The sequence below is a fragment of the Python bivittatus genome, unplaced genomic scaffold, assembly GCF_059951505.1.
Source record: "Python bivittatus isolate LINGU-HERP-01145 unplaced genomic scaffold, Pbiv_v1 ctg000580_np1212, whole genome shotgun sequence".
In the NCBI taxonomy this organism is placed as follows: Eukaryota; Metazoa; Chordata; class Lepidosauria; order Squamata; family Pythonidae; genus Python; species Python bivittatus.
The window spans coordinates 29851462-29879213 of NW_028277087.1; the positions used below are offsets into that span (position 1 = coordinate 29851462).

A 27752-nucleotide genomic window follows, 5' to 3' on the forward strand; every position below is an offset into this window, starting at 1 on the left:
GTAATAATAGCAACACTAGGCATTTTTCCTATGTCTCTTCTACCTTCAGTCTCTTCAGTATCTCAAACTCTTACCAAAAGTAGGGTTGTGTTCAACTACTATTTAATGTGATTGAGTCTCTAATGGTACAATTAGCCTATATAAAGAGAGGGGAAGATAAAGTGAAACTATCATGCAATCTCCATGGTTCTATGAAATATATTCCAGTTCAATACCAGAACAGTAAAATATTCAGAGCAATCTTGCTTAAAATATTGTAGTGAATACACAGTGGCCCAATTTATTGCACTGGGGTCTCCTCCCCCCCCCTTTCTTCTGGGTATTTTATTATTATTTTTTAGATTCATGTTGGGGATGTTTATGACCTTATGTGATAGTTGAGAAGTGGCAGGGAACACTTCTTTCTGCTATGTATACATCATAGCCTTCCTTCTTCCCATGTGAAGAGATATCTAATAATATAGCCTTTTCTAATATGGGAGCCTTTCAGGTGTATAGACTTCAACTCCCAGAATTCCCTGGTCAATATAGTCACTGCTGAAGATTCTGGGAGTTGAAGAACTCATACTTGGAGAATGTCCAGGCTTAGAAAAGCTGTTACAATACCTTCCTTTGGACTTTAATTGAATTGTGGGAAGCCAGGGAATCTAATAACTGTGAATAGAAGATTGTATAATAAGAAACAGGATGCTCACATAAATATGACTTGGCCATCTGATAACTAAAGTCAGCACACGAACCCCACACCTCACCCACAAGTTTTATTTTCCTTTGGCAAAAAAGAAAAAGATAAAGGTAATTCCCTTTCCATCAAACTGATCAAGAATGGTCAAAAATATATGAAAGAGATTTCAACACAACACTAACCTCATATTTAATTTGGCAGGATTTAAATGCATGTGAAACTAAATTTTTGATCTCTTGCCCATCTCCGTTCTAAACAAACTAGATGAAAATAGCATGCTGCCACCCCAGGGTGTGATGATACTCTGAGATACTGCCATTCATAGTATAGTGGAAGCCCCTAAAAATTCTGGCCTGGAGCCTAATGAGACATCTTAACTCCTTCCAAGGTCTCTTTTTTCTTTTTTTGTAAACCTCAGCAATTTGGTACATGTTACAACTGATACAGTTAGTGATGTATGCATGAAGGAAACAATACATCAGTTGAGCAAGGTAGTTTATTCTATGATTATACTAATCATTCCATTGATATATCAAGTTATTCCTGGTTGTTTCAGTTGTTTCCTTCAGTCCAGAGAACTATGAATTTCCCTTCTGATTGAATCATGGAGTAAAAAATGAGAAGCTAATGATCTTAAACCAGCTTTGTAAGATATCTTTGAATGTGTTCTTAGAGCTGTCTTCACTTGAAGAAAAGAATGGAATATGCAATCACTTAGCGACAGACATTCTAAAGACTCTGGATTTAGATCTGCATAAATACTCCTAGCTTGGCATTTTCATCTAGCGAAATAAGATTTTCTGCTTCCCAAACTTCCAGTTCCATCTTCTTTAGCTTAATCCAGTTCCATACATACCTTCCAGGGTAAAATGGCCACCTAGAGCCCCACATGGTCTCTAATAGGGATTGCTGTCTTCAATGGCTAACTAATGCAGTACCAACTAATGCTGGTATAAAATATTGCAGATATAAAATATACCAGTACTTTCACACACACATACACACGCAACAATAACATTTTCTTCTTTGCCACCATATAACCATTTGCTATCATAGCACCTGAGCAGCGGGTATGCCATGTGCCAGATCATTCTCAAAGTGAGTAGATAGCTAAAAGCATTATCCCATTTCCACATTCTTTGACACATCTATTAGATGTGTTTCACATTTTTATGAAATTTTCAGAAGTGTGAATGGATGAATATTTATACCAAGTACCCATGCATTTCTTTTTTTTAAGAAAATCGATTAAAAAACCTTTTGACAGGGATTCCATTAGCCATGGGGGAGAGAAAGGGGAAAAGAACACGTGAACATGTCTGCTGTCTATCAAATGTGCCTATCATTGGAGAATTGGAGAATGCCATCTCTCTCTCCCTCTCTCTCTCCCTCCCTCCCTCTCTTTCTCAGCATTAATATGATCACTCATCATTTTGATGTTTCCAGAATGTCCTGGAAATATTATGGGAACCAATATATAAAGTAGTAATGATAATGGTGTTGGACCAGGAAGACTGAAATTCAAGTCCCTACTTGACCATAGAGCTCACTGGATTTTGGACTGATTAAATCCAACATAGGCTTACAGGTTTGTTGCTGTGGAAATAAGTTGTGAGCTCTTTTTAAAAAAAAAAAAAAAAAAAGAGGATATTAATACAAATAACAGTAACAATGATAATATCACAATAGCTTCCTGATTGTCTATCATGCTGCTCAGTAAACTGAAGCCAGGAACCATTGGTACACAAGAGAAGCCAGTTCAAATCTTGGCATAAAATTTCAGGGGCTATTGCTGCATCTTGCTCAGACAAGTGGATATTCTAATGTAAATGCCTCCTTGGCTTTTTTGTCCTTTTTGCCCAACCTCCCTGTTTAATCTCATTCTAGTATTTAGCCTTGGATGATGCAAATCCCCAATTTTAATATAGACTTAGTGTTACTGATAAAAGTTACAGCATATGGTTTGCCACTGTTTTAGTTCTCTATTATTTTTCTGGGTTCAATCACACCTAGTCTTCATTAGTCATCAATGCCTGATATTTTTCAAGCTTTCTGTGGTTATTGGTATTATATTGCAATATTAGTGCCTATTATTTTTATTATTATATTATATTATATTATATTATATTATATTATATTATATTATATTATATTATATTTTTATCCCAGCTTTTTTATATATAATTCAAGGTAGTTAACATACCTAATTGTCCTGCCTCCTATGTTTATATTCTCCTGTATGATGTATATCAGATAACATATATCAATTTTTTCCCCACCCCTATAATAATTTTCATTGCTCTTTTCTGTATCTTTCCCAGCTCTATAATATATCCTTCTGGTGGTTCCTCCTTTTATTCTTACAGGTTTGTAATGTAGGTTTATCTGAGAGATACTGACTAGTTCAGGGCTGTTCAATGTGGTTCTGGATGAGTGGTGATTTGAACCTGCCCCTCATGCTGCAAATGAAATTTAGCTAGGTGACTCCCCATGTTCATTTTCTGTAATATTTAAATCCCCCCTCCCCACCCCACCCCAGATGGCAGTCTGCTCTAGACAGAAGGGAGAATACATCTCAGTGACATGACTGTTATGGAGATAAGGCAAAAACAGAGTGACTTTCTTCAGGACTGGGCTCATATCATTTTTTTAAAAAGATGTTTTTTCTGGAATGCTGCCTAGCTATATCTTTATGTAACACTTATTATCAAGGAAATTAGTGTCTTGAACTGAAGTTTAAATCTGTCACTTCTAGCATTAACCTTTTTATATACTGAGAGTCCAAACAACGGCAACAACAAAAAGAGGATACTTCACTTGTTCTTACATGTAAAACAGCAGCCTACTTCTGCATAGATCACACTCTATTTTGCCCTTGAAAGGACATCATTGGCCTACCTTTCCCTGGAATACATGGATAGATCTAGTCACCACAATTTAGGAAACAAAGTGCATTAGAATCCAGCATCTCTTTTTCGGTAGGGATTTGTTAAAATAAGAATCATTCATTTATGCATGTCCATTAGCAATCTGAAACTGTATAGTCCAGATACAGATATACTTCGTTTATCTGTTTGGAGCTGAAAATAACATCTTATAGACAGTTACAAAACTGCCGGTACTGCTCAAGTTTTCACAAAACTCTGAAAAACTTTTATCCAAATAAAAGCTCAATTTAATATGAAACCAGGTCTTAGTTTAAGGAGACCTGCCATTTCTAGTGTACACAAGATTTAGCAAACCCTGGATATATGCATGTGAATGTTTATCTGGGTATATAATGTGCATGTTTATGAGAACATGCCCTTAGAATTGCACACTACTCCTCACTAGGAGTTAAGAATTAATTTTTAACTTAGCTTTTGGTAAGCAATCTTACAGGCTTCTTTCTCAGCGTGGAGTTTATCTGGCTTACCAGACCAGTTAAGCTTGGATCTTAAATTTATGTCACAGATCTAGCCAGAGGCTTAATTTGGACTTCCTCTGAATACTTTTATTTTTGTGTTTGATCTCAAAGGAGGCTTGCCAAATGTTTTAGACATAACTGGCTTTTTTTTCCCCCTGGGGGGTAGGAAATGTGAGAGGATGGAGTGTCATTTAAAAAGGCCAAGTTGAAACTAGAAAATACTGCCTTTTTGCACCAGGTTCAGTTTCACACAAAATCTTCCTCCTATATTTCCACTGTTCCATGGAAGATGATATTAATCATGAACTTTAAAGATTGCTTATGTAAATGACGGATCTCATGGTACAGAGCACAGACTTTAGTCTGGCTGTAAATCTTGTGGAAAGGATGTCCACAATGTGCAACATTTCCAATAATTCTTCTTAACAAAGTCTACCCATTCCCTCTAATTAGATGTGTATGGCATAAAAATCTTTACTATACCTGAAATGAATATCCTTCAACACATAACATCAAGGAATATAACTTTCAGAGGCAGTATGAAAATATTTAATTTTGACAGCTGACCAGTACCTGGAGAAATGTAAGGGTCACTTTGTCACATATATATGAAAAAGAGTTAGATTTATTATTAGATTTTTTTAAAAATCAGAAATCCTATTCCTAGAAGGTTGCTTTACTTCTGCTTTAGTTTACAGCCCAGATGCTCAAATAAAATAGCATGCTTTCCTACTGCAGGCAGATTGGTAAAAGGGTTAAAAATGGTAAACTGAGCACAGATGCTTTCACAAAAGTAAGACGTGTTTTCATGTTCAAAGTGATATAGGGGCCCAGCTCTTGAGAGGAGTTCTGAAAAGGCCAAAGAGTGTGCAAGAGATTCTCCACACCCATGGAAGCTGAATTATGCAGGTCTTGTCAACAATTCCCTTCAAAAGAGTAGAGCTGGTAAAAAGAAAGAAAGAAGGGTAAAAGTATGTGTCCATCCTCTTATAAAAGGGGGAATAGATGCTTTTTATCCAGTGCCCCAGAACTGCTTGTTGGGGTCAGAACATTTGCACTCCCTTGTCAAAACTAAGACAAAAGGCATTTTGACTGAGAGGATAAACAGATGCAAATACCTAAATGGCTGCTGTTGGCATGGATCCAAAGGTTGGGGTTATTCCCCACAAAGGTTGAGCTGATTAGGCAACTAAAATAATAGCCTTTTTTTTAAAAAAAAAAAAAGACAAAAACAAAACACGATTCTGTTCTTTTTTTTCCCTTCTTTTTCTCCTTTCTGGCAATTTTGGCCACACTGCTTCTCTTTTGCATATCTGAACACTGAACACCCAAGGCATCTTTAAAACATAAAGTAAATAAAATGTCTTTCTTTCTGTGAAGATCAAATGAGATTAGCCTGAAACTAAACATGTCAGATATATGGCTTCCCACCACCTGCTACACATACCACAGTGGTGGCCCAAAAGAAGAACAGGAATTAAAAGAAAACAAAACACAAAACAACATCCACGTGGTCTGGTGTTACCAATGGCGTCTTTGTGATAGGCTAATGGTTCTCAAAGTGTGAGGTGGCCCTGCTTGGGGAGGCACAGACGGTTGCTTGGGAAACATGATTTTTTCCCAAGATTCCCTTCTCTCTGGATTGGAGGTAGGAGTAGATCCTGTGTCCTTATTTATATGGTACAACATCAGAAGCCGCAAGACCCATTTTTTATACGGACTGCCAGCCAAATGGTTTCCTCGGAGCAATTTCAGTACTTCAGGGCACTTCTAAAATATGTGGCATAATTACTGAAAAATAAAAACTACCTCAGCTATTTCTAACTCTGTTGATTTCTAGGCAATCTCTTCTTTGTGATTTTCCTCCTTCTGCCCAGAAGAGACAAAGCATTCCTTGATTGTCACTGCGAGTTTTATTACTATTTGAAAAGTGCTGCAATAGGATGAAGCCATATTGGTGCAGAAGATACCTGTGCAGAAACAACCCCATGGTATATGGTATGTGATTTTAAAAGATTCGTAATAGTATTTTTTTTTAACAAAGGAATGCACCAGGAGAAGCCACAGTGTTTAACTGAATTATAGTAACTGATTGATCCTGCACGAGTGCATTCCCTACAATTTTGCTTTCAATAGAAATGAGAATCATGCATTTCATTGCTAGCAACTTCTGGTTTTGATTTTAAAGATCTGTCTATAGCCCATTAACCATATGGGTTAAGCATTTTTCTTTTAACATTTTTATATCATTCCAAAGTCTTGTGAGGTTGGGATCTTTTAAGATGAATTTTGCTGAATTTTGAAGACTTAGATTTCTATATGTCATTTATTATTGTTTTAATACTGTTTACCTTAATGTTTTTTAAACTATTTGGGAGAAATATTTCAGATTTCGAAAGGGGTATAAAAGAGATGAAAAATGCAATTTTTAAAAATTGAGGCACTAAACAATAAACAATATAGATACTGATTAGACATTCTGCAATCCCCCTTTGAGCAAATAATATGAAAAAAATCATATGGTTTACAAATTAATATTCACATAAAATAACAAAATAACAACTAGTAGATCAATAACTAATAGCAGCATGAAACATTAAAATAGGCAGCAAGCAGAAAATAAAATATTGATGTAAAAGTAGGAATGTGTGACTATAGCTCAGTCTGATGTATTTTTTATTTCTTTATATATCACATTTATATAGCCACCCATCTCACACAAAGTGACTCTGGGCTTCAAATAAAATTAAATAATTACATAAAATAACAAATAGATAAAAACAATAATTATAAAAGATAAAGAAGTGATTATTAAAATACAACATCATAAAAAAGTTTTAAAATTCTTGTATCTTATTCTTGTAACTTATTCTTGTATCTGTCTTGTTCCAGTATCTGTTAAAGATTCTTGTGTTTATTGGAGCTTACTCTCTAATAAACCTATTTACATAGGTTACAGAGTACATCCCTAATCCATGCCATCTTCTGCACGCAACCTGTTAATACATTGATCTGCAGTTAAAACAAAAATAAAAATTAATGTTTGAAGACACATTCCTAAATGCATTTTCTTTCAAAACTCTATTTTAAAAAACTTTTTGAGATGAGAACTGTGAAAGAATATTCAGAGAATATGAAAGCTAGACAATGTCAATTCCAGTCTCCATATCCTGAAGAACGGAAACAGGTCAGTTCATATTGGAATTCATGAAACATTATTATTTTCACTCAGATTGTTCTAATTTATCACTGGTAGGCATACAATGAATATTTGAAACAAGCTAATAAAAAGATCTCTTACCCCATGATCTCCCTATATATCATTCTCATCCTGACATCATTCTACAAATAATTTCTGAAATGATCCAACCTCCTCCACGCAGGGCAGAATTAATCTGTGGAATTCATTACCCCATCTGTGGTAGTGGCCACTAACACAGTTGGTTTTAAAAAGAGATCGAATGAATTAATGGAGAATAGGCCTATGAAGTCCTATTAGCTTGAAGATTCGGTGTTACCTCCAGTTTAGGACAGCATCATTTCAAGTACCAATTGCAAAGGAACAGAGAGAGAAGGATATATGTCCATTTCTTGTTTGCAAGAATCCCAAATTTCACCTTCTTGGCCATGGTGGAAAAACAAAATAAACCTTGGTCTGTTCCACCAAGGCCATTCTTACATTCTTATGTTTTATGTTCTCTCAAATTAGTTGAAATTGTGGAATGCTACCAACTACAAAGTGATAAGATTAGAATCAATAATCAATTCATAGTGCAATCATCAAAATATATTAAGTGAGTTTAGAACAAGAAAAATTAAACAAACTGACTTGTCCTTACGAGTTGTATTTTGTTTCTATACTAAAGTGAACTTACACAATACGATAGACAATGTTGGGGCAAAGTCAAGTCAGTTGACACACTCACACACTCATTTATATGCTATGTAGAAAAAGTAAATGTACATATTATTCAGATGAGTATGTATGTCTGTCCATTAGAAATAAACCCAGCACTCATAAATTGTGGATCTTGAGATAATAGTGTTAAAAATAGGTATTCAGACTAATTGTTTTAATTTTAGGCAATTTCAAACAAATACTGAATCTGAGGTGGCACTGAATTTCATCAGAAATATAATGACTGTAATTGTTCATGAGTTTGGGGACTGTCTCTCTTGGTTTTTATTACTGTTTTGCGAGTACTGGCTGGAGAATCATAATACTATAGCTGAAGTCCAACACATATGAAGGACACTGGTTTGGGGAAGGGTACTTTAAGTTGTTACTAAGTATTACCATTGTTTGTCAAACATGTTTTCACTAAAAATATGCTTTTTAAATGTATTTTGGAATGTTTTAAATCCTGAAAGCTCACAGCAACATTTGAAAAAGTGTGAAATCCGGTGGGAAGCTGAGTCTAAGAGATGTGGATCAGATATTTAGAATTCAGAAAAAGATCTGTATAAAAATTCTAATTTCAAATCCTTTGCCAGGAAAAAAAAATGAAGCTATTTACAAATATTCTATACAGACCCTGTTTATTGTTTCATCTCTTCATATGTAAGATCACAGTATGAAGATGTGATTACCATGTAATTATCATGCTGCCATGAACATTTTCTGGACTTTGTGTTGTGCATCCTGTGTTGTGGACCCATTCGGTGAGCATGATAGATGCAATATATGAATGAACCCTTCTGATTTTTTTTGTCAGGAGTCCATCTCTTTAGGTATGCAAATAACCAATTTTAGAGGAAGGTGGTATTGCTAAATAGCTGCCTGCTTATCACATGAATATTGCTACAGTGTATTATGATGGTTTATAAATCTTAAAGTGAATTAAAAGAGGTAAAAAAACAACATATGGACTCTGATACATTTTTTTCCTTTTGTTAAGAAAAGGTGTACAGGTAGTCCTTGCTTAGCGACCATTGGAACCAGCAACTCTGTGGCTAAATGATGGATTTGCTAAGCAAAACATTACATGACCACAATGGACTTACAACATCACTTCCCACTCAGTCATTAAGAGAGTCACTGTGGATTGTTAAGCGAAACATCATGTAACTGTGACTTGTGATTTCACTGCCAGCTTCTCCATTGACTCTGCTTCTTGGAAGCCAGTTGCAAATGGTGATCACGTGACTGTGAGATGCTGTGATGATTGTAAACACCTGCTAGTTGTGAAGCACCTGACTCTCAATCACATGACGATGATCATAAATGCAAGGACTGGTCATAAAGTTACTTTTCTTTTTTTATGTATATAATTTTATTAAAGATGTTTTAAAAAGAAGATTAAAAACTAATATAAAGTAAGAAAAACTAATATAAAAAAGAAAATGAAAGAAATGAAAGAGAAAGCTAAAAGTACAAGAAAGGAAAAAAAGAAAAAGAAAAAGAAAAATGGAAAGGAAAGGAAAGGAAAGGAAAGGAAAGGAAAGGAAAGGAAAGGAAAGGAAAGGAAAGGAAAGGAAAGGAAAGGAAAGGAAAGGAAAGGAAAGGAAAGGAAAGGAAAAAAAGATATAAACAAGTAGCTTCTGATCTTTACAGCAGTGATAAGTACAATTATAAATTTACCTCATACTGTATGGTTACAACATAACCCTCTTCTTTCAACCTGTTGCTCCCCATCCAGACCTCAACAGTCTCCAGGCACCAAGAAAGGGCAGTCATAGCATCGCTTAACCACCATGGCAGAGATGTATAACTGAGTATCATCAGCATATTGATGATATCTCACCCCATGGTGATGGATGATCTCACCCAGGGGCTTCATGTAGATGTTAAACAGAAGTGGAGAAAGGACTGACCTCTGCAGGACCCTGCAAAGCAGGGGCTGTGGGTCAGACCTCTCGCTCCTGACCAACACTGACTAAAAACAGCCTTGGAGGAAGGAAGTGAACCAGGACAGCACAGTGCCCCCTACTCCCAACCCCTGGAGATACTCCAGAAGGATACCATGGCCGATGGTATCGAAAGCCATAGATAGGTCAAGATTAAGATCACAAAGGCACCACTCTGACAAGAACACCAAATCAGGTGTGTGACCACTATTTCTAATTGGGCCCTGGATGACCTGGGTCAGGCCTATGGAAGTCATGGTCTCCATGAACTCCTGAGCTACCTCTGACCCCACTCCCAGGGAGGGCAGATTGAAGTCCCCCAGAACCATAAGCCTGGGAAACTCCACCACCAATCCTGCAGTGAGATCTAGGATCTTGGGCAGGGAGGCTATTATGCAGCAGGGAGGCTGTTACAGTAGCAGCTATCCCAATTGATCTCTAGAGCCCAATCTCAGAAAAAGGGTCACAACCAGGCACTTGCGGAGCGATGCTCCTGGTACCCGCCAAAGATTCTCTGATAACAGTGACACCACTTTTCCTGCCCAGCAGTCTAGGCTGGTGCCACACTTGATTCCCAGGTGGGCATATTTCAGAGAGAAGAACCCCTCCCTCCATATGCACTGAAGTTCTTCCTACTGTTCTAATCAGCTACTGGACTACTTGATAAGGCCTCAGAATGGTGAATTCCATCATTTCTATGGCTTGACAAGGCAAACTGTATTGCCTTCATGGTTGCAAAGCACCTAAGGCAAAGCCTAGGAAACAGCTGATGGATGGTGAAACTTATACTTGTTCATGATCTCTCTGATCTACTAGTTCTTCACCTTAGAAATATTCTGCTGCTTTCTACTATAATATTAGCTCCTGTGATGATAGCCATTTTGAATTTCCAAAAATTTTAAAAGCACTCCAGAAGAAGACTTGCTTGGAAAAGGAAAATGGTGGCTGTTCCAATTTTTGTGGAAAGAGTTTTGCCTCAGTCTGAAATGCATCTGAAATGAAAAATTTTTCTTACCTTATGCCTGAATCATATACACAGCCTTCCTATTTTTGTCTCATACCTTTGTTCAAGGGGCCAATATTTTTGAAATTAGAAATTTCAATGGACAATTCAGTGGACAATACCCGATGTCCATCTTCAACATCCGTGGCAAGTGGTAGCTTTTGACACATTAATACAAATGATAAATTATTTGTGCAAGCTCAGGACTGCACAGTAGGAATTAGCAGACCAAGTAGATATATTTCATTTCCATTGTCCACATGAAAACAGATTTCCAAATGTTAATCAATCTATAGGAAATTTTGTGAGATCAGACCTAATGTAGAGACAAGCCAGGTACTGAATTTAGTCCACAAGGCACATTTTGGCCTACCAAGATATCTAATAAAGGACTCCCCTTAACTGTATGTCAATGTAGCTGTAGTATGATAGATTGCCAGTAATGTTTAATTTGAATTGCTGCACTGACCAGGAAGCGGGACTTGATGGTTTATATGGCCCTTTCCAGCTCTATGATTCTATGACTCTAAGGTGATTGCTACCATTTGATTAGATGTTTGATTCAATTATGTGCACTTCTAGATTTACATCTCCATGTATATCAATAAATACCATTAAGTTGCATTCATAAGTATTTTATTTTAAAAATGTTCACTATTTGTGTGTTCACAAGAGATAATAACGACTAGCCATAGGTTAGCTGGAAACATACTCAATGGATGCTTTTCTCTGAGTTATCAGCAAACCTTCTGTCTGTTTCCTAATAGTCATGTCATGCCAAGCTGGAACAAGGACCACTTCTTGTCTTGTTCTCTCTCTGGCTTATTTTGCCTGAAAGTACTTCTAAAGCAGAGTCAGGATTATACACATAATATAGCCACGGAAAAATAATAGATGATATACTGTAGTTGTAGCCCAGGGAAAAGAGTCAATAGGTGCATTCATGACCAAACCATGGTTGGCAGTCACTGTGTTGTGTGAATGCGCCTGTTGGAAGCAATTGTGGTAGCAGATGCACCATAAATACTGAAATTAAGATCTGCTTGTCACTGACAGTATTCACTATAAGAACTCTTCATATACAATCCTATGCATATTAACTGAGAATCAAGTCCAAGGTAAATGAGGAAAGGGTTATTGCCAATTATTTTGCAACACACTTCATTTCAACTTAGTATAAGGATGTTGCCCTGCTTGTAAGGACTATAAATAATGTCTAATATTGTGAGATCAGCCATTTATAAAAGGCTCAGTGGACTCTTCAGCTTATATCAGTATGGGGGAAAATAAGTAATGAAAAATAAAACAACTTTGAGCATGCATCAAAGAACTGTGTGCAAAGCATCAGCCTTAGTTTTGCAACTTCTGGCTTTTGTGGTATTAGTCATATATTTAACATGACCTTAATACAGTTTTGTGGCTTTATATTTACATTTTTTTATTATTGCCTCAAAGAGAAATGGTAGGTAGTTCTTAACAGCAAAGGCCTAGAGCAAGGTTTTGAATATTAAGAGTATGACATTAAACATGTCATAACAAGGTAAGGCAATTTGGGACATATAAAAAGAGATGGAAAGTGTAAGATGAAGAGACCTCCAAGTGCTGATTTCACATCCTTGAAGTCATTTATTTTAGGCTATATTTATAAGCAAATCCCTTAGAGAAGATAAATGCTTGGTTTTATGAATTCATAACACCTAAGTATATTCAACAAGTAAACTCTATCCTTGTTACCAGGCACCTTATTTTCACAGCTTTTATTTTACTATTTTATTTTATTTTATTTTTTAATTCAATTTCTATAGCCACCCATCTCAATCCAAGTGACTCTGGGTGGCAAACAATTTCACAATCATTAAAACGATTAAAACAATTACAAATTACAAATATAGGCAGCCGAGAATTATCCTAATAACTACATAAAAATTAACATTGCAACCAGGTAACAGGGTCCCTAACGCTTTCCAGACCCCAGGCCAGGTACCTAGCCAGGTTTTCAAAAAGCCTTACGAAAGGCTAGCAGGGTCGGGGTCATCCTGAGCTCCAAAGGAAGGAGGTTCCAAAGGGCAGGGGCTGCTGCTGAGAAGGCTCGCCTTCTAGTCCCCGCCAGCTGACATACCTTGGCTGATGGGATCTGCAGCATCCCCAATCTACTAGACGGAACTGGATGGGTAGAAACTATTGGGAGAAGGCGGTCCCTCAGGTGACATGGTCCCAAGCCATGCAGGGCTTTCAAGGTGACAACCAGCACCTTGAATTGCACCCGGAAACACACTGGCAACCAGGCCAGCTCCCGTAGTAGCGGTATTACACGTGCTGTGTATTCAGGTTTATTTACTACCTATGCAGCTGCATTTTGCACCAGTTGAAGCTTCTGAATGCTCTTCAAGGGCAGCCCCATGTGGAACATACTTTTTGTTTGTTTGTTTGTTTATTTATTTATTAAATTTGTATGCTGCCCATCTCCCCCAATGGGTGACTCTGGGTGGCTCACAGTTAAAACAGAACTGTGATGGAATGGAATTATGAAGGCCAGGCTCAGGAAGATAAACATTTTCTTAGCTCACCAGAAGAGTGTGGGAGGAACAAGAGGATGAGACTGGCACCTCCCTGAGGAATTCACGCTGTTGTGGCTGGCTGACTTTGGGAGCTGGGGTTTCAGTCTGGGAAGATTCTTGCTGGAGGTTGTAGCTAATAAACATAGCTGGACTGAATTTGCATTGTCTCTTGGAGTTCCTTGGGCTAGGCCTGACAAAAACCCACGAACAATTAAAAAAATAAATACACGTTAATTAAATTGATTAATCAATTAAAAGGTCAAGCTATAAATCAAACCCTATGCATAAAAACTAAAAACATTCAAGATGACAGGGTGGGGGGAAGAATCAAGAATTGTTGCAGTAATTCAGATGGATTTAACCAGATCCATGCTGTACTGTAGCACACATTAATAGAACTTGCATATGATGCCCCAGTGTATAATGTAGCCACTTAATGCTCATGGATTAGAGGGTTTTTTTTTTTATTATTGGTTTTTAAATGAAACAAAAAACAGCTTTAGGAGAATTTTGAGTGGGGTACAGGGGATGTATATTTTAACTCCTCTTCCTGTGCTCACTTTAATATGTTAAGTTGTTCCACATGGCCCGCCCTATGTTCTCAAGTCTTCAACAGCTTTGTATATCCTTTCACAATAACAGTCAGCTTGGCCTTTTCCATAGTGAGGTTTAAACTATGGAACAACTTGGACTGAAACTGAGGCTGGCCTTCTTACAGTTTAGTAGAGCACTTAAAACATTTTTAAGAGGGTTTTTTTTTTTTAGCGAAGATTTAGTGCTTTTTTGTCTTGTGTGAATCACAAATGGAAGTGGGCGGCATATAAAACTTTAATAAAATTAAATAATTGTACTTAATTGGCCCTGTCTTTCTGTGGCTCCTTTTCTAGACATCTATACATGCAAGAATACAGAGGAAGTTTGCTTTTAGGACTTGCTGACTAAAAGTAGAAAGAGGACGTGGAAGGCAAGACCTGAAGAATGGGAAGATTTATAGTAGAGCTGATATTTTACAGATTCTTGTAGAAGGTTCTGGTCTTAATCCCCAGCAACTCCACTTGGGTAAGAAAAACTCCTGGAGAATTTCTGCCGGTTACTGTGGAGAATTCTGGGTAAAATAGATGTATAAGGCATCTTCCTATGCTTGATTTCCTGCTCCCTTAAAGTACATAGATGTTGAATCCTGAATATAGGGTAGAAGGGTAGTGCAAGAAGCATAAGATACTATTGAGAAAGAGAGGCTGCCATTGGGAAAGATGAAACCACATACTTACCAGCCATTAACCATAATGAGCTCAACATGTCAGATGTGCTGCTTAGAACTAGTCCAAATACAAAAACATTTATGTGTGAAAGGACAGACCTCCATAGTGACTCTCCAGCCCTCTACTGTTCCTTCAGGATTCCCAATAAACCCCTGGATTTATTCTTTCATTTCAGTTTACCCTTTGCTTTTAAACTTATTGTTTTACAGAACAGCTTACATGGTAAATCAAAAGGCATGTGTGGACAATTTGCTTGTGGCCAAGGAAATTGGCCAAACTTTTACACTTTTTTTGTAAAATGGCTTCTAAGGGTTACAGGCTGTGGGGTCAATGATGTCATTATGCCACTGGAATGGCTGCAGGCATAATTGGAAGGATTTTAAATGCCAAAATGGTATTTAACTGGTCTAAGGCTTAAGGCACCCATTTCAACCCCTAAGTCCCTCTCTCAACCACAAAAAGGGAGTTAAAAAGTTTGATTTCATCCATTCTGGGGATGTTCTGGATATTCTTGGACCTGCACAGAAGTACAATAGGTCCCCACCCCCACCTCCTGTGGATTGTCAGCTTCTAACATAAGGAAATATTCTATAGACTTTTCACAATGAGTCCATTGTAGAATCTGGCAAGATATTTTGATTATTGATGAAATGTTTTCCTAGTTTGCTTGAACTTAGAGGAAAGTTGATCCTGATTGTAGACAGGGGTGGGTCGGCACTGACAATGCCACAGCCCCACAAAAATCCTCCCAACAGCAGAAGTAAAAGTAAGAGAGGCTCAGATTGATGGATGGCAGAGTGTGGAGTCCAATCAAGCTCAGAGAACCTCAAGGACTCTACAGTTCAACTCTGTGAAGAGAATATATATATTCTCTTCTATTGGCAGATCACAGAAGTAGTTTGCATTGCCATTTTTTGGGATGATTTTTCAACTTCTTAGGTAATCCCCCATTGATCTACTAACCAGGGATAACCCTGCTTAGCTTCTGGTAGATCAGCTAGGTTTTGCCACCTGCTGGGGCTCCCCCTAAACTAGTTTTTCAATCATCATAAATCAGTGTTTAATTGAATAAATGATACCTAAGAAATAGTTTCTGAGAGCAGTTTGGTGTAGTGTTTTAAGGCACCAACCTAGAAACAAGGAGACTATGAGTTCTACTCCTGCCTTAGGCACACATCCAGCTGGATGATTTTGGACCAGTGACTCTGTCTCAGCCCTGCGGAGAAGGCAATGGCAAACCACTTCTGAAACTGTTGCAAGGAAACTGCGTGGACTTGTCCAGGCAGTTGCCAGGAGTCAAGAATGACTGAAGGTGTGTGCACGCACGCACACACGTTTAAGTTATAGATGAAACATTTATGAAGAAAGAGACAAGAGAAACTATTGCATCAGCATTTAATTTATTGGCCGTAACAGCAACAGTGAAATTGAGGGAAGCCAAGAGTGAGAACAGATTTTTACAGATAGTTGTAGTTATTCTTAAATTCAGATCAAGACTAAAACTGAATAAAGCCACAGTATCAGGCAATTTAGTGATAGGAGATGACATTAACTGTTCTCCAGCAGATTATAGCTCCAAATCCTTATGAAATGTATTTTGCTACTTTCCTCAAAAAACTAATGACTCGGGTATAGGATAGCCTTCGTTACAACCTGATGCCCTGTAGAGATGTTGGATTACAGTTCCCACTATTGCAAGCCAGCATGGTCTATTATCCTCAAGAAGAAAATAGCCTAAAGCCCAGCAGCAAGACCCATTCTTCATCTTGCCAATGGATAAGACATGGAATAATGGATTTAAGATATAGGAAGACAGATTCCAGTGAAATGTTAGGAAAAAGTTCCAAAAAGTACCAGTGGAACAGTGGAACCAATTCTTAAGGGAGATGGCATGTTCCCCTTCTCTAGATGTGTTCAGGCAGAGGCTGGATAGCCATTTGTTCAGGATGCCTTAACTTGGATTCCTGAACTGAGCTTTGTGCAGCACATAAAATGAAATCTAAGGATTCAATCTGTATACTGAGGAATGAATGAGAAACATTGCTATAAAACTCTATTCAAACTATAAGAAATCTCACACTGAAAGTGAAAAAGAATTTACGTTACTTGAATAAAGTTTTGTTCTGATACTAAGAGAATATAGAAAGCTGATTCCAACTGAAACTTCAACAATAGTGCTTTGCCTGTAGTCAAGACAGGCAGATGTTGACAAGCAGTTATTGTCAACAGAAGGCCTGCAGAAGAGTGCACTAAATCTAAAAAGGAGACCTCTGTCTTTGCAGCAAAAATAAAAGTTATCCTGTTTCACCTCTTCCACAGAGGGTAAGTTAGATATCTTAAAGGGAGGGCTGTTATTAATTTGGACTGTTTCTCACAGGGATAATAGGGTTTTTTGGAACTAGATTCCTGTTAAAGCTCATGGTGTAAGTTAATTGTCTGTATGAAATAATAAATGGCTGCAGGTCAGAGCTGAATGTTTTGTTTGAAAGCCGGAAAACAAGGCAACCCTTGCAGAGGAAATAATACAGGTACACACCCTTTTGAAGTGTGCAACCCAAATAACCATTTAAACATGTGTAAGGAGGATGGAGTTGTACATGATTCTTTCACTTCAGAGCCCCCATGTCTGGTCACTTTGGTCAACAATCTGACCACTGGCAAAGCCTGAAAAAGAGTTTGACTTGTTCACTTGTATATAGGTAAAACTGTCAAGACGATGAAGGTTCCTGCTAATAGTAACTGAGAAGAGATGATTTAGTCCCCATCAGCAAATTGGCAGCAGAGAAAAATGACAGGGACTCCCAGCACCATCACAGTCTTCACAGAGAATAGCCAGTGGCCACATGTGTCCCGTAGGGGTCTTAGCTTGCTTGCCTATGGTATCAAATCTATGTATAAGGACTTGTACACCTATCTTTTATCATTGTATCTATTTCATCTGCAGGCCACATAAGGTATGCAAATACATTTTTGAAACTCATGTGGACAAATCAAGGAGCAAAGTGGGTCAAATCAAAACAGAGACAGTTTGTATCTAGATTCCAGAGTAAAAAGCTTATCTTTCTTAAACTCCATCCACTTTTTAAAATAAGTTGACTTTCTTCTATCATTCCCAGTCTATTTAGTCCTAAATCCAGTACATTTAATTTTAGTTAATCAAAATATAGCTGGTGTCAAGTCACACGCAGCTGGCAAGACCAAAGAAGCAAGAACTACACAGATTCCAATAAGATATCATTAATGCTAGTCTGGGGTAAATATTAGACTCTTGGAAATAAATGGGAATTTCCCAAACTGATTTAAGATGGATTCTCTTTGAATACTTTGAAACATAGTTTCCCACATCTCTCCCCATCTGGGCTGAGTCGCTGTTTAGGAGATAATCTGTCAACTGACTCACCCACTGTTATTTCCGCCCTTCTTTTCCCAGCCACCCCATAATCTTTCACAGCCCAAGGGGGCAAACTTAAGGAGATGTCAAAAGCCTTAGAGCTGCAAGTTATGCATCCATGAGTTCAGATTTTGTCTTCTTATGCAGCTGTATGTTTTGCAAGAATCCAGAGCTCGTAAGAGTCAAAACTGTAGTTCAGCTGACTACACCACTATAGATAAGAGATAAAGGATCCTGATTATGAATCTTCCTCCCCAAATCCTTCCTAGAAGTACAAATAATAAAGCTATATTAGGTCAGCAGGGAAAATTAATAGTTCAGCTTTCAGAAGTGTAAAAGTTTATAATCTATATTCAGGGAGATTTCTGATTATATTACCTGTGATCTGAAGTGAATCATCCTGTTTTATACCTCATAATTTTGCTGCCTCATTGTTCTGCATATGTAGATCGGGTCTAAGCCAAAAACGATTGCCAAATTTATCCGTACGTCCACCTAACCAATTGCTGGGCTTCTTCTGAGACTAAAATGTCTTAGGATATATTGGGAAAAATTGTTTTTCCAAGTGTTAGAGTATCACTTCCTCATCTCTGATCATCAGTTATGCTGGTTGAAGTGGGTGATAAGTGGAATACAACAACATATGGGAAGCCAAATGTTCTAGTTCCTGACAAACCTATAACAACAGTGATACACAGGCCATCCACTTAAAATGGATTCCTAGGATTAAGTTGCCCATATAGCTCTTACAGCCATGGCTTATTATTTAAATAAGAAATAATAGTGATATATAAACCTGAAATAAGATCTAAAGCCATTTCTCTTTAGCCCTGGTTGTGGGCTTCCTACAGGCCTTTAGTTGGCTGTTATAAGAAACAGGAATACTGAAGAATTTGGCTGATCCAGCAGATATTCTTATGTTCTTATGTGTCTGATTGAATTCAGAAATAGTACTGAAGCAAGGCTAGTCTTTAGAAAAAGAAATTAAAATTGTATTCTCGTGGGCTGATGAGGTTGAGGAAATAATTTCTTGGAAAGTCTCTGAAATCTTATATCCTTTATTACCTCTTGTCACATATTCCTTTATGAAAAATAAAGGAAGAAACAAAGAAATTTCCCATGATGTACCTGTTCTCTTATTAGGGTGAATAACATCATGAAGGACCACAGTGTTAAGAAGACAGAAAAAAATCATAAAGCAAAACAAAAACTATTGTAGTACATTCCAACGAAGCTTTGAAATGTTGAATTGGCTATTTGTGAGAAGTGACAAACAAGTTTCTGTTTTATACAGAACAGCTAGATTAAAGGCTGAAACACTTAAAGAGAACTCCTTGGAATCAATTTGTTTTATTTGTACCAAGTCCCCGAACACCAAGATCTGCAAACTACCATTAATATGGAAGTTTGTACAGATTCGGTAGTCCTAAAACAATCTCTAAGACCTCTAAAATCATTGATTGGAAATTAGTAAAACTGTTTTGTGTGATCCTGGATGTGATATGTAGTTTTTGAAACAGAGATGATAGTTCAATAATGTCATGAATATTATAATATACTGGGTTTGGAAATCATCCTAAAAATTGGGTTAAAATGAGTTGTGGATTTCATTATATAGTTGCTGTGCAGATAACGCTGATTATAAAACAATTCTATCAGGGGCTCCATTTAAGGATGATACAGAGGATGTTGACTCACCTCCCAAGTTTATACTTCAGACAATATGTGAATATCCTCTGAAAAACATTTATATTTCTAGCCAATTCATAGGCTATTCTTATAGCTGGGAAAGAAGAGTGTGAAACAGTTCACAAAATAACTTTTGCACCCTTCATACTGATATGCTTTCCTACACTTTTCAGTCATAATTTCTCCAATATGCTGTTTTGGCACCATTCTTTTGTGCTGGTTTTATTCCTTCTCACTATGCTATATCAGCTTGTCTGGGATGAAATAATGAATATGCTGATGTCACTATGCAACACAGCAAATCCAATAGCATAATGTGCTGATCTTGTTATGGATGAACACAGATAATTAGAAGTAAAAGAAAAGCTATGTAGGTATGGTCATATGGTGGTACAAGACAATTGGCAAGGTGAGAAGGAATACTGTTGGTTCTCAGACAAGGACATCAGTTTCAACACTGTGGGGAGAATAGGTTGAAAGGGGATATCAGTAAACATATTTCTGAATTCTGCACAAGAGGAACTTAAGGAAAGAAAAGTTTAATTTTACTTGCCCTGGCAGTGTCCCACCCAGTGTATAAATTCGGGGCTCTGTAATACAACTTATCCTCTGTATAAAATGGCAAAACATAATTTATATATATATATATATATATATATATATATATATATATATATAATATAAATATATATATATTTAAAAATTACATTCAAGAAACATGAAGTTACATATTATAAGTTTATGAACTCTGCTTACAGTTTAAATATATAGCTTGTTCACAACAGCAGATATGGTCTGGACCCTCAGGAACACACAGACATTAAATCCTTTCTTTAAAAGCAAAAATATCACCAAAATGCAAAGATTTTTTCCTAAAATGGAAAAAGTCCCCTATCCCCATCCTGAGGTCTCCCCAAAACAAAGCCAAGCATCCCTTTTATACCATATGTGTCTCTTTCTCCATGTCAGATGGTTCCAGGTCTTGATTTCTCACCATAATACTCACTGGACCACATTAAAATATCTTAATCCTCCTGGTCCTGGGCAGAGGTTAATATCACCATATTTCTAGTAAGACTGCTTAGCAATGTACCTTTTGAGCAACATCTGGTTTTGGATTATTTCTAGAGTGTCTGGTTAATGTATTTATTGTTCTCTATATTAGTACATTAAATAAGTCCACATTTATCATTAGCATGTAGGACTTCAGGTATTTGAGACCATATGTCTAGGAATGTAAGGACATACGTGTATTTAAATTCCTATAATGTCATATCATCTGAAAATTGACTAAAATGTCCCATGGCAGTGGCAGAATTGTGTGTGTGTGTATGTGTGTGTGTATGAGTGTTTCACATAGTGATTTCAGCTCAGCCTGTTGCCTCTTGAATAGAGTTTTGTCAACTTTTTAAAGCAATTTACTATAGATCTCTGTTAATACTGTGACCAAACATAGTAGGTCCTATATGCCACCTTGCCACATGATCTTCCAGACACACGGGCTGTACTTGTGGTTGATAAAGTTGTCTGGGAAAGTGTTGACCTGGTATAGGTAAACTTTTCTCACACACATATTCAAACAAAGGGTAAGAGGAAGTGAAAGCAGGCTGATGAGCTGGCAGAAGTCATGGGAGTTTTGCAGATGGAAGAAAGGAAGATAATGGCTGGGAAACTAAGTGTGATTTAGACAGTTTTCACTGCTGAAGTTTTCCAGGTCCAGGGTAGACCAAAGAAGACCACCAAAGAGTTCCATGGTAAAAAGAAAGATCAGCAAAGATGCAGGAGGACCAGATTTTGAGGGTCATGTTTACCTGACCAGAGAGGGAGATGGGGATCAGAAGAAGCCCAGAATTCTGCAAGCCCATAGAGACTGCCAGCTAAGCATTATTAGTGCTCTTGATTAACTCTAAAGGGGTATAGGACTTGGGATAGCTGCAACCAGAACTACAGGTTTAAGTTAAATGCATTGACAATAGCAGAAGTCTTACTTTTGCAGACAAAGAACTAATTAATTGCCAAATAATAGTAACTATTAACATCATGAAGTAATTTACTGTTTTTACTTCACACAGAATTCTTTTAGAGGTGAAACTGTAAGACAGAGCTGGGAGAGGGATCTGTTTTAATATATAGGTAGTCTTTGGTAAACAACAGTAATTGGGAATGGGAACTCAATCGCTAAGCAATGTGATCATAAAATGTGACATCACGTGACTGCACCGACTTATGATAGTAGTTCTGGCAGTTCCAGTTGTGGTTGTTAGGTAAATCCCACATGGTTGTTAGGTGCAACGTCATGTGATCACCATTTGCAACCTCCTGCTGGCTTCCCCACTGACTTTGCTTGTTGGAAGCCAGCAGTGAAATTTGCAAATGGTGATTATGTGACCACAGGATGCTACAACTGTCATAATTATGAGCTGGTTGCCAAGAGCCTGAATTGCAATCGTGTGACTGTGGGGATGCTATGACAGCTGTAACTTCAAGGACCTGCCATAAATCTCCTCATTCAGTGCTGTGGTAACTTTGAATGGTTACTGAAGGAATGTTTGTTCATCAAGGACTACCTATGTTTATCCATGTCCCATCAGCTAGGCAGTGTCATCTGGTGGGGCCTAAGAGGAGAGCCTTTTCTGCCATGGTGCCCACTCTGTGGAACATCATCCCCCTAGAGATTAGATTGGCCCTAACCCTGCTGGCCTTTTGGAAGACCCTGAAAACATTATTTTGCCAATGGGCATAGGGACCAGGGAATATGGAAAAGTGTTGTATTGAGTGTTATTGTTAGATGTGATTACCTTGACTATTAATTTTTTATTATAGCTTATATACACTTATGAATTGTTTTTATTGTTTTTAATTGTCATATATATGAGATGGGCAGCTATATAAATTGGATAAATAAATAAATACATATTTATTTGCTTACACGAAATGCCACTTGTATTATTAGCCCAATATGGCTGAAAAAGAAACTAAGACTTTCCCATGAATATTACAAATAAACAGAACAAAAAAAATTACATAAAGTCTCTCCGTGCTGGAGTTTGTCTGGTTGGATCCTAAAAACCTAATCCCTTCCACATAAAATATGTAAAAAGTATGAATGAAAATCAGAGCTACTGGTGATTCAGCCCAATTCCAGTATAATAAAAATTACTTGATGGAAATATCCTTTATATTTGAGTAGTTTCAGGTGAAACAAAGTCATCTCTATTACTTCTGGCTTGAGACTGAGATACTTCTGATATTACATATGAAATTAAAATTAAAATAAAGAAAAGGGCTGAAATATAGAAAACAATGGAAATCAAAATACAGGAAACAAGTGAGTCTTGCTTAGGATACAGAGGAACTGCTAACTCTGGTGATCACTATGAATTGAGGGTAAGAATGTTCACATCTGACATCAATTTATTCCAACTTGCATAATGCAGTAGTCCTATAGTAGAGAGTAGGAGGATGCCATAAAAACAGAGGGGTGGGGGGGAAAGGATTTGCTGCAATTCTGGAGAAAAAGAATAAGTGAAGAGTCCATATAAAGTATATTTGCTGGAGCATCTCCAAATATGAAATATACAATGCTCTAAATGTTTATTGTTACATTTGTAACACTAAAGACATTGGTGTTTTGGGTAACTGGAGCAGTCTGTGTTGTTTTACTTCTTCATATTGACAACATCTGGGTCGTGCTATATACCACAGTGACAGAAAAGCTTAAATAAACCATAATAGGCACAATAGGATACTAAGTGAGTCTCATAAGGGCTACAAGAGTCATTACCTTTCTGTTAATAATCCTTGTTATGTGTTAATGTTTGTACAGGTAGTCCACAATAAACAAGAGATATATTGCTCCAAAGGGACCAAAGCGTTTTATCACCTGAAGACATTTCAGATTAAATAGCCCTTGCTGTAATAAAACTGTAAGATTGCAAAGGACCTACAATGGCCTAATTCTCCAAAAATGTGCATTCTCTGAAGCTTCCATTAATCCAGTGCATTGAGAAACAATGTGGAAGATGTGTGGGAGAAAAGGGTACCAATTGGATCAGATCATGACACAGTTTTATTGGAACAATTTCCTGTTAGGGAGCCAGTACTTTATAGCAATTAAGACTGGGTAGAGTCCGGATCAAATTTCTACTTGACAATACATTTTATGGGCTATCTAGAGGAAACCACTATTTCTCACTATCATTACAGCTGATGATAAGAGCCTTGGAGAAATGATAGGATAGAAACATTTAAAAAACAATAAACCATCTAACTTCCACCTGATAAGAATAATTCTTACGAATCAAAATTCAATTGCATATTATGTATATATTCCTAGATGATGTTTGTATTTAGGGAAGTAACTCTAAAGAGAGAGGGCAGGCAGAATGTCTCTTACGTTCAGTCAGCAGTTTGATCAGTGCTTCTATGAAAATATCCATCATATTGTATTGTATCAATAAAGGTTGAAACTCAGGAGAAGATAACTATAGGAAAGAAATATCTCAGAACTTTTTTTTTTTTTACATTGCATGGATTCTCAACATCATCTTTAAATAAAATCTCATTCACCGCACAATACAGCACAAAAGCAGATGTTTTAGCAGATTTTTTTTAAAAAAAACACTAATCCTTCAAAAGCACAGCATTTTTGCATATTTTCCTGACAGTCAATAGTTTTTTGTGTCAGAGAAACATTACCATCCCTGAATAAGAGAGAGAGAGAGAGAATTGGCACTAACTGCAAAGAGAGATTTCACTCAGATATCTAAGTATCAAGAAAGCCTGATTTCATTCTCCGTCCCTCTCTCCGTTGAACACAAGCCCTGCTATTAATAATTGAAGGTTGCTTTTGTGGAGAAAGCACTATCCTTATCCATCATTTTAAAGATAAAAGTTTTTTTTTTAGGTTCTTTTTTATGGTGAATCAAACAATCCAACAGTCAATGACTCACAAGTCTCACAACTGGCTCCAAGTTTCTGCCTTTGAAAAGTTTGCTATTTTGACTTAAATATTGAGATACTTCTTTTCTGTTACAAAGAAGATGCATCGTTTGAGGATTCAAAGGAGCAAAAGAGAAAATCCTCATTTTTCTTGACAGAAGGCTTGCTGTGCTCTCCACATTGAGGACTGGCAAATATGAACAGACAGGTTTACACTTTTATCCCTTCTTGTTACCCAACGTGGCTTTTAGGACTTTCTCCAAATGAAGTGCTCAGCAAGACATCTGGAGATGAAAGAGATGGAGGATGAACTCACCTACATGTCAAGGATTTAACATTGTGATTGATAATGCCCCTGAACCTGTAGTATAGATATTAAAAGCTCTTTGTGGTTTTGAGTGAATATATCTCATAGATACACAAGATTTCTTCCTCCATCTAAACTGTAAAGGGACAAAATTTTAGAGAGAGAGGAAATACCTTTGCCACCGTTGACTCTAGTGCAGAGTACACAGGATGGAGTACACAGAGTACACAGAATGAGAGCCTCATTTCCTTCTTAAAAAACAAAAAACAAAAACAAAAAAACCCTAAATTTCTTTTTTTATTATTCAATTCTTGGCTTGTTAGCAAAGACAGAATTAACCACAGTATAATATAGATACACTGTAGAATTTAAATACTGGCTGCTATGAGTCAATATTTAGATACATTATTACAAAGTCATTATACACTTTCAAACTACATAATGCTTGGTAGATATCCATGGATTGCTTCTCTTCGACATTTTTCCATCACTTTTACTGTGAGAAATACATAACCACTTTATAGCAAAAATGGGGAGGCCAGTGAAATTGAGAAACACATTTAGCTACCAACTTTCAGTAGAATGGTTATATATTGACCCTTACAGGGTGAATGTTGTCTAGTCCCACTGCTTTCCTAAACTATAACATGCTACATTGTCTTCTCTGACATAATTTCCTCAGATTATCTCATTTAATCATAATTTGAATATGGGTGTCTAACATAGTTTGTGTTTCTTCTCTCCCTCCTTTAGCAAAATTGTCTGCTTTTAAAGGAAGATTGCTTAAATCATATGACTTCCTTGAGAGTGTTTATTTCCCTTTTTAATCTGTGATCCATACTTTATTGGACTTCTATTGCAGTACATTCAAATAATTATTAAGCTTGGCTTGATATGACCCTTCCACTTAGTTTCATTTTAATGAATCCCTTCATTTTATTATTATTATTTTTTAATCCTGACTATCTTGACCTTTCCTTCTATTTTAAATACATACACATTCAATATTGTATTGAGTCTTTTCTCAGGCATTATTTTGTCAGAACAGCAATCCTGCAAGGTATAGGTGAGGAAATGGAGATTCATGGAGAGTGGCTTATCTAAGAGAAGTTCATGACCAAGGTGGGCTGTGAAGGGTACCGATTCATAGCACAGAAACCGGTGGGGCTTCAGCCCAGTCATAGCCTGATCTAAGGTAGGAGTCAGCCATACCACTAGTGTCAGACAGTTATATGACAGAAAACTAAGAAATATGCCTCCAAATGCATGTTTAGATTAAATGTGACCATAGGTCAGAAAAAAGATGCATTTTTCTCACATCGCTGTTTATGAAAAACATATCATTCATTTCCCTTGGCAAGCCTTTCACTGCATGTATAATATAGACAATGTACTATACTGAGAGGCACTAACCAGCTTCTTTCTCATCTTATAGTCACCCTAACGTTGTAGCATATCCTGATTATTTTCACCATATATATGCCTGATGCCACATATGCAGGTCCTAACATTATTTTTCTTCCACGTTGGAGGACAGGGGAGCACTGGCTTCTACCTCCTCACTTCTCTTTAACACAGTCTCTATTGAACACTGCCATTCTTAAATTAGCTTTTTTTAAAAGTGCGTTTTATAGTCAAGCAAGCAGTAATTGGACACTGTGACTATGAGTGGCCCTTGTGGTGTTTGGATCAAGTCCAAATGTACCTTCTGTCTGTCTCTGACACAGGCAGACAATAGCGGTATTATTTACTATGCTAGCTGTGTGTAATTCGACAGGCCAGCTGCAAGAACAAAGAGCCACTAACATTTTGCCCGGCCTATTCCCAACTGAAGGCCCATCTACATTTCATAAATTATTTCCTCAAATGGTAGATTCTCTTTCCTCTCTCTAACCCTGACTGCGCTAATTTGGAAACTAAACGTTCACCATAAAAACACTATCTCCTTTCTTTGCCATCACTCGGGTATTGTGAGATCCTGCCCTTGAAGCTATCACCCCAGAGTCATTACATTGTCATTATTTATTATTAAATACAATTTGTCTGATTATGTCAGACCTTGAGATCAAGGATTTGTTCCTTGCTCTGATATTCTCAGGATCCAAATTGTTCCAAAGCTTGTTAAAAGATAGGGTGAGAAAGGGTGTATATGTGTCTATGTGCGAGAATAAAGCTTCACCTAGCAACTAGATGAGGCATTTAGATGGATGCAGTTTTAGGTATGAGCAGATTTTCTAATAATAAATATTTACACAGCACTTTTTGAAGGCTTAAAAAAGCTCACATTTACTGTCTATTTATATCTTACCTTACCTCCAAGGAGATTAACAGATAGTTCACTCTTTACTTCTTAATTCCTCAACAACTCTGACAGTTTTGTTGAAAATACTAAGTTGACTAAGGCCATTCAATAGGTTTCATGGTTTAGTGGGGATTTGATTCCATAGCTCCCCAATCTTATGACAAAACACCAACCACTTTAACATACAGCACAATTTGTTAAACTTTGACAATTGTGCAGAAGGGCCAATATTATTAATCCTTTATTCTGATGGCAATTGGAAAGGAGGGGTGATACTTACAGATTCTGTCTTACCAAAATTACCACATTTGCAAGATGGAGATAATAAACACAGCCTATCTTATAGCACTGGTGTAATGAT

The 27752-nt window shown here is 37.1% G+C and overlaps 1 long non-coding RNA gene across 2 annotated transcripts in view; it reads left to right on the forward strand.

Annotated features, from left to right (window-relative positions):
- Positions 1-27752, forward strand: part of LOC112540649 (uncharacterized) — a 160036-nt gene that overhangs the window by 102847 nt on the left and 29437 nt on the right. For both annotated transcript variants that reach the window (XR_015797693.1, XR_015797694.1), the window contains exon 3: positions 5932-6089. This is a non-coding gene — a long non-coding RNA (uncharacterized LOC112540649). The remainder of the gene's footprint in view (positions 1-5931; positions 6090-27752) is intronic.